Raw genomic sequence first — 8396 nt, 5'->3', positions numbered from 1 at the left:
TCAGAAAATAACCTTAAATACTTCTTTTTCAATCATCTATTTGTTTCTCGTTAAAATATTGAGTAAGTTATTGAAAAGGGGAGAAGTTCTGTTTTTATTGCATATATCGACGTTTCAGCCGGATTAGAACGGTTTTACGTGTACATCTTCCATCGGTAATATAAACCGAAAATCAGGAACATTTTAGTTGATTTTAATGAAAACACATTAATTTTTATCATTTGTATTGGAAGCAACATCTTTATACGTCTTTTCTAGGGTCTAAAAAATACGAAACGTCGCTCTATGATTCGAAGTTAAAATCCTCAAATTTGGTATAATAATGACTTTTTTCACGTTTTTCATGTAGTTTGATATTACGGAAATATATTCATTTTTACCAATATTTCGATACTATTTCATGTAGTATCACGATATGTGATTTGGCCTTCAAATCTCAGATTTTCGAATAATATTGCATTTTAAGCAAGTTTTCTTGCATTTTGTTTCGTACTAAAAATCATCGAATTCAGCAATATTTTGACCTTTATCATCCCCTTTTACTTTATGTGATATAAACAAAATATCATCGAATTAGGCAATATTTTGCAGTTTTTCCACGTTTTTGTGAATTTTCAGTTTATTGCTATTAATTCATTAAATATACGATAAAAATGATGCAAACACATAATTGATTTGAAATTAACCTTAAACACTTCATTTTCAGTCAACTATTTGTTTCTCGTTAAAATACTGAGTAAGATATTAAAAAGGGGAGAAGTTCTGTTTTTATTGCATATATCGACGTTTCAGCCGGATTAGAACTGTTTTACGTGTACATCTTCCATCGGTAATATAAATGGAAAATCAAGAACATTTTAGTTAATTCTAATGAAAGCACATTGATTTTTATCATTTGTATTTGAAACAACATTGTCATATGTCTTTTCTTGGATCTAAATAATACGAAACCTCGCTCTATGATTTGAAGTAAAATCCTCAAATATGGTAATATAGTGACTTTTTTCACGTTATTGATTTAGTGTGATTTTACGTATATATATTCGTTTTTACCAATATTCCGATGCTACATGTTTTCTCACGATATGTGATTTGCCCTTCAAATCTTAGAATTTCGCAAATTTTGCATTTTAAGCAAGTTTTCTTGCATTTTGTTTTGTACTAAAAATCATCGAATTTATCAATATTCTGACCTTTATCATCCCCTTTTCCTGTATGTGATTTAAACAAAATATCATCGAATTAGGCCGTTTTTCCACGTTTTCTTTAATTTTCAGTTTATTGTTATTAATTCATTAAATATACGAAAAAAATGATGCAAACACATAATTGATCAGAAAATAACCTTAAATACTTCATTTTCAATCATCTATTTGTTTCTCGTTAAAATACTGAGTAAGTTATTGAAAAGGGGAGAAGTTCTGTTTTTATTGCATATATCGACGTTTCAGCCGGATTAGAACGGTTTTACGTGTACATCTTCCATCGGTAATATAAACCGAAAATCAGGAACATTTTAGTTGATTTTAATGAAAACACATTAATTTTTATCATTTGTATTGGAAGCAACATCTTTATACGTCTTTTCTAGGGTCTAAAAAATACGAAACGTCGCTCTATGATTCGAAGTTAAAATCCTCAAATTTGGTATAATAATGACTTTTTTCACGTTTTTCATGTAGTTTGATATTACGGAAATATATTCATTTTTACCAATATTTCGATACTATTTCCTGTAGTATCACGATATGTGATTTGGCCTTCAAATCTCAGATTTTCGAATAATATTGCATTTTAAGCAAGTTTTCTTGCATTTTGTTTCGTACTAAAAATCATCGAATTCAGCAATATTTTGACCTTTATCATGCAGAGGATCAAGAGAGGGATTCAGAGGCTCAAGAGATCGATACAGAGGCTTCAGAGGATGATGCAGAGCCTCAAGAGAGTGATGCAAATGTTCTAGAGAGGGATGCATTGGCCCAAGAGAGTAATGCAGATGCTCAAGAGAGGGATGCAGAGGATGAAGAGAGTGATGCAGAGGCTCAAGAGAGTGATGCAGAGGCTCAAAAGAGGGATTCAGAGGCTCCAGAGAGGGATGCAGAGGCTGATGAGAGTGTTGCAGAGGCTCAAGAGAGGGATGCAAATGCTCAAGAGAGTGACGCAGAGTCTCAAGAGAGTTATGCAGAGGCTCAAGAGAGTAATGCAGAGGCTTACGAGAGTGATGCAGAGGCTCAAGAGAGGGATGTAGAGGCTCAAGCGAGTGATGCAGAAGCTCAAGAGAGTGATGCATAGGCTCAAGAGAGAAATGCAGAGGCTGAAGAGAGTGATGCAGAGGCTTAGGGGAGTGATGCAGAGGCTTAAGAGAGGGATGCAGAGGCTCAAGAGAGTGATTAAAATGATTAAAATGATGCAAACACATAATAATTCAGAAAATAACCTTAAATACTTCATTTTCAATCATCTATTTGTTTCTCGTTAAAATATTGAGTAAGTTATTGAAAAGGGGAGAAGTTCTGTTTTTATTGCATATATCGACGTTTCAGCCGGATTAGAACGGTTTTACGTGTACATCTTCCATCGGTAATATAAACCGAAAATCAGGAACATTTTAGTTGATTTTAATGAAAACACATTAATTTTTATCATTTGTATTGGAAGCAACATCTTTATACGTCTTTTCTAGGGTCTAAAAAATACGAAACATCGCTCTATGATTCGAAGTTAAAATCCTCAAATTTGGTATAATAATGACTTTTTTCACGTTTTTCATGTAGTTTGATATTACGGAAATATATTCATTTTTACCAATATTTCGATACTATTTCATGTAGTATCACGATATGTGATTTGGCCTTCAAATCTCAGATTTTCGCATAATATTGCATTTTAAGCAAGTTTTCTTGCATTTTGTTTCGTACTAAAAATCATCGAATTCAGCAATATTTTGACGTTCATCATCCCCTTTTCCTTTACGTGATATAAACAAAATATCATCGAATTAGGCAATATTTTGCTGTTTTTTTTACGTTTTTGTGAATTTTCAGTTTATTGCTATTAATTCATTAAATATACGATAAAAATAATGCAAACACATAATTGATTAGAAATTAACCTTAAGCACTTCATTTTCAATCAACTATTTGTTTCTCGTTAAAATACTGAGTAAGATATTGGAAAGGGGAGAAGTTCTGTTTTTATTGCATATTTCGACGTTTCAGCCGGATTAGAGCGGTTTTACGTGTACATCTTCCATCGGTAATATAAACGGAAAATCAGGAACATTTTAGTTAATTCTAATGAAAACACATTGATTTTTATTATTTGTATTTGAAACAACATTGTTATATGTCTTTTCTTGGATCTAAATAATACGAAACCTCGCTCTATGATTTGAAGTTAAAATCTTCAAATATGGTAATATAGTGACTTTTTCACGTTATTCATGTAGTGTGATTTTACGTATATATATTCGTTTCTACCAATATTTCGATACTACTTCATGTTTTCTCACGATATGTGATTTGGCCTTCAAATCTCAGAATTTCGCAAATTTTGCATTTATAAGCAAGTTTTCTTGCATTTTGTTTTCTACTAAAAATCATCGAATTTAGCAATATTTTGACCTTTATCATCCCCTTTTCCTTTATGTGATTTAAACAAAATATCATCGAATTAGGCAATATTTTGCCGTTTTCCACGTTTTTGAGAATTTTCATTTTATTGCTATTATTTCATTAAATATACGATAAAAATGATGCAAACACATAATTGATCAGAAAATAACCTTAAATACTTCATTTTCAATCATCTATTTGTTTCTCGTTAAAATATTGAGTAAGTTATTGAAAAGGGGAGAAGTTCTGTTTTTATTGCATATATCGACGTTTCAGCCGGATTAGAGCGGTTTTACGTGTACATCTTCCATCGGTAATATAAACGGAAAATCAGGAACATTTTAGTTAATTCTAATGAAAACACATTGATTTTTATCATTTGTATTTGAAACAACATTGTCATATGTCTTTTCTAGGATCAAAATAATACGAAACCTCGCTCTATGATTTGAAGTTAAAATCCTCAAATATGGTAGTATAGTGACTTTTTTCACGTTATTCATGTAGTGTGATTTTACGTATATATATTCGTTTTTACCAATATTTCAATACTACTTCATGTTTTCTCACGATATGTGATTTACCCTTCAAATCTTAGAATTTCGCAAATTTTGCATTTTAAGCAAGTTTTCTTGCATTTTGTTTTGTACTAAAAATCATCGAATTTATCAATATTTTGACCTTTATCATCCCCTTTTCCTGTATGTGATTTAAACAAAATATCATCGAATTAGGCCGTTTTTCCACGTTTTTGTGAATTTTCCGTTTATTGTTATTAATTCATTAAATATACGATAAAAATGATGCAAACACATAATTGATATGAAAATAACCTTAAATACTCCATTTTCAATCATCTATTTGTTTCTCCTTAAAATACTGAGTAAGATATTGAAAAATGGAGAAGATCTGTTTTTATTGCATATATCGACGTTTCAGCCGGAGTAGAACGGTTTTACGTGTACATCTTCCATCGTTAAAATAAACCGAAAATCAGGAACATTTTAGTTAATTTTAATGAAAACACATTGATTTTTATCATTTGTATTGGAAGCAACATCTTTATACGTCTTTTCTAGGGTCTAAAAAATACGAAACGTCGCTCTATGATTCGAAGTTAAAATCCTAAAATTTGGTATAATAATGACTTTTTTCACGTTTTTCATGTAGTTTGATATTACGGAAATATATTCATTTTTACCAATATTTCGATACTATTTCATGTAGTATCACGATATGTGATTTGGCCTTCAAATCTCAGATTTTCGAATAATATTGCATTTTAAGCAAGTTTTCTTGCATTTTGTTTCGTACTAAAAATCATCGAATTCAGCAATATTTTAACGTTTATCATCCCCTTTTCCTTTATGTGATATAAACAAAATATCATCGAATTAGGCAATATTTTGCTGTTTTTCCACGTTTTTGTGAATTTTCAGTTTATTGCTATTAATTCATTAAATATACGATAAAAATGATGCAAACACATAATTGATTTGAAATTAACCTTAAACACTTCATTTTCAGTCAACTATTTGTTTCTCGTTAAAATACTGAGTAAGATATTAAAAAGGGGAGAAGTTCTGTTTTTATTGCATATATCGACGTTTCAGCCGGATTAGAACGGTTTTACGTGTACATCTTCCATCGGTAATATAAATGGAAAATCAAGAACATTTTAGTTAATTCTAATGAAAACACATTGATTTTTATCATTTGTATTTGAAACAACATTGTCATGTGTCTTTTCTTGGATCTAAATAATACGAAACCTCGCTCTATGATTTGAAGTTAAAATCCTCAAATATGGTAATATAGTGACTTTTTTCACGTTATTCATTTAGTGTGATTTTACGTATATATATTCGTTTTTACCAATATTTCGATACTACATGTTTTCTCACGATATGTGATTTGCCCTTCAAATCTTAGAATTTCGCAAATTTTGCATTTTAAGCAAGTTTTCTTGCATTTTGTTTTGTACTAAAAATCATCGAATTTATCAATATTTTGACCTTTATCATCCCCTTTTCCTGTATGTGATTTAAACAAAATATCATCGAATTAGGCCGTTTTTCCACGTTTTCTTTAATTTTCAGTTTATTGTTATTAATTCATTAAATATACGATAAAAATGATGCAAACACATAATTGATCAGAAAATAACCTTAAATTCTTCATTTTCAATCATCTATTTGTTTCTCGTTAAAATATTGAGTAAGTTATTGAAAAGGGGAGAAGTTCTGTTTTTAATGCATATATCGACGTTTCAGCCGGATTAGAACGGTTTTACGTGTACATCTTCCATCGGTAATATAAACCGAAAATCAGGAACATTTCAGTTAATTTTAATGAAAACACATTGATTTTTATCATTTGTATTGGAAGCAACTTCTTTATACGTCTTTTCTAGGGTCTAAAAAATACGAAACGTCGCTCTATGATTCGAAGTTAAAATCCTCAAATTTGGTATAATAATGACTTTTTTCACGTTTTTCATGTAGTTTGATATTACGTAAATAGATTCATTTTTACCAATATTTCGATACTATTTCATGTAGTATCACATGGTCATATGTCTTTCTTGGATCTAAATAATACGAACACTCGCTCTATGATTTGAAGTTAAATTCCTCAAATATGGTATTATAGTGACTTTTTTCACGGTATTCATTTAGTGTGATTTTACGTATATATATTCGTTTTTACCAATATTTCGATACGACTTCATGTTTTCTCACGATATGTGATCTGGCCTTCAAATCTTAGAATTTCGCAAATTTTGCATTTATTTTTCTTGCTTAAATATCAAATAAATATTAAATATCAATAAATATTAAAATATCAAATAAATAATAAAAATAATGCAAACACAAAGTTGATTAGAAATTATCCTTAAACTTGCAGGTGGGGAGGGGGGTGTTGGACAAAATGTGACCCATCACCGCTCTCAGTAATTGGCATATTTTCGGTATAAAAAGTCGAAATTTCAAACAGTGAATACGTGCAGAGAGCCCGAATTTGGCTTCAAAATATGGCTCAAGCGTAGTATTTGGGATGTTTGGGATATTTTGCAAACTGCCGGGGGGTTTGGGCAAAATGTGACCCATCGCTGCTTTCAGTAATTGGCTTATTTTCAAGGGTCAAATTTGGGAAGTTTGGGATAAAAAGTCATAATTTCAAACTGCGAATACGTGCAGAGAGCCAGAATTTAGCTCCAAAATAATTCTCAAGGTTCAAATTTAGGATGTTTGGGATATTTTGAAACTTGCAGGGAAGGTTTGGGGCAAAATTTGATCCACCGCCGCTCTCAGTAATTGGCATATTTTCGGTATAAAAAGTCGTAAATTCAAACTGCGAAAACGTGCAGAGAGCTAGAATTTGGCTCCAAAATATGGCTCAAGCGTTGAATTTTGGATGTTTGGGATATTTTGGAAACTACAGGGAGGGTTTGGGCAAAATGTGATCCATCGCCGCTTTCAGTAATTGGCATATTTTCGGTATGAAAAGTCGTAATTTCAAACTGCGAATACATGCAGAAAACCAAAATTTGGCTCCTAAATAGGGCTCAAGGGTTGAATTGGGGATGTTTGAGATATTTTGAAAACTGAAGGGAGGGCCTGGGTAAAATGTGGTCCATCGCCGCACTCAGTAATTGGCATATTTTCGGTATAAAATGAAATAATTTCAAACTACGAACACGTGCAGAGACCCCGAATTTGGCTCCAAAATATGGCTCAAGCGTCGAATTTGGGATGTTTGGGATATTTTGAAAACTGCAGGAAGGGTTTGGGCAAAATGTGATCCATCGCCGCTTTCAGTATTTGTCATGTTTTCGTTATAAAATATCGTAATTTCAAACAGCGAATACGTGCAGAGAGTCCGAATTTGGCTCCAAAATATAGCTCATGGGTCGAATTTGGGATGTTTGGAATATTTTGCAAACTGCCGGGGGGTTTGGGCAAAATGTGACCCATCGCTGCTTTCAGTAATTGGCTTATTTTCAAGCGTCAAATTTGGGATGTTTGGGATAAAAAGTCATAATTTCAAACTGCGAATACATGCAGAGAGCCAGAAATTAGCTCCAAAAAAATTCTCAAGGGTCGAATTTGGGATGTTTGGGATATTTTGAAAACTACATGAATGGTTTGGGCAAAATGTGATCCATTGCCGCTCTCAGTAATTGGCATATTTTCGGTATAAAAACTCGTAATTTCAAACTGCGAATACGTGCAGAGAGCCAGAATTTGGCTCCAAAATATAGGTCATGGGTCGAATTTGGGATGTTTGGAATATTATGAAAATAGCAGGGGAATTTGGGCAAAGTGTGACCCATCGTCGCAATCAGTAATTGGCATATTTTCGGTAGAAAATGAAATAATTTCAAGCTGCGAATACGTGCAGAGAGCCGGAATTTGGCTCCAAAATATGGCTCAAGCGTGGAATTTGGAATGTTTGGGATATTTTGAAAACTGCAGGGAGGGTTTGGGCAAAATGTGATCCAACGCCGTTTTCAGTAATTGTCATGTTTTCGGTATAAAAATTCGTAATTTCAAACTGCGAATACTCGCAGAAAGCTTGATTTTGGCTCCAAAATATGGCTCAAAGGTCGAATTTGGGATGTTTGGGATATTTTGCAAACTGCCAGGGAGTTTGAGCAATGAGACCCATCGCTGTTTTCAGTAATTGGCATATTTTCAAGCGTCAAATTTGGGAAGTTTGGGATAAAGAGTCGTAATTTCAAACTGCGAATACGTGCAGAGAGCCAGAATTTAGCTCCAA

This window comes from Procambarus clarkii, chromosome 6 (assembly GCF_040958095.1).
Source record: "Procambarus clarkii isolate CNS0578487 chromosome 6, FALCON_Pclarkii_2.0, whole genome shotgun sequence".
Classification (NCBI taxonomy): domain Eukaryota; kingdom Metazoa; phylum Arthropoda; class Malacostraca; order Decapoda; family Cambaridae; genus Procambarus; species Procambarus clarkii.
This window is presented reverse-complemented; position numbering follows the sequence as displayed.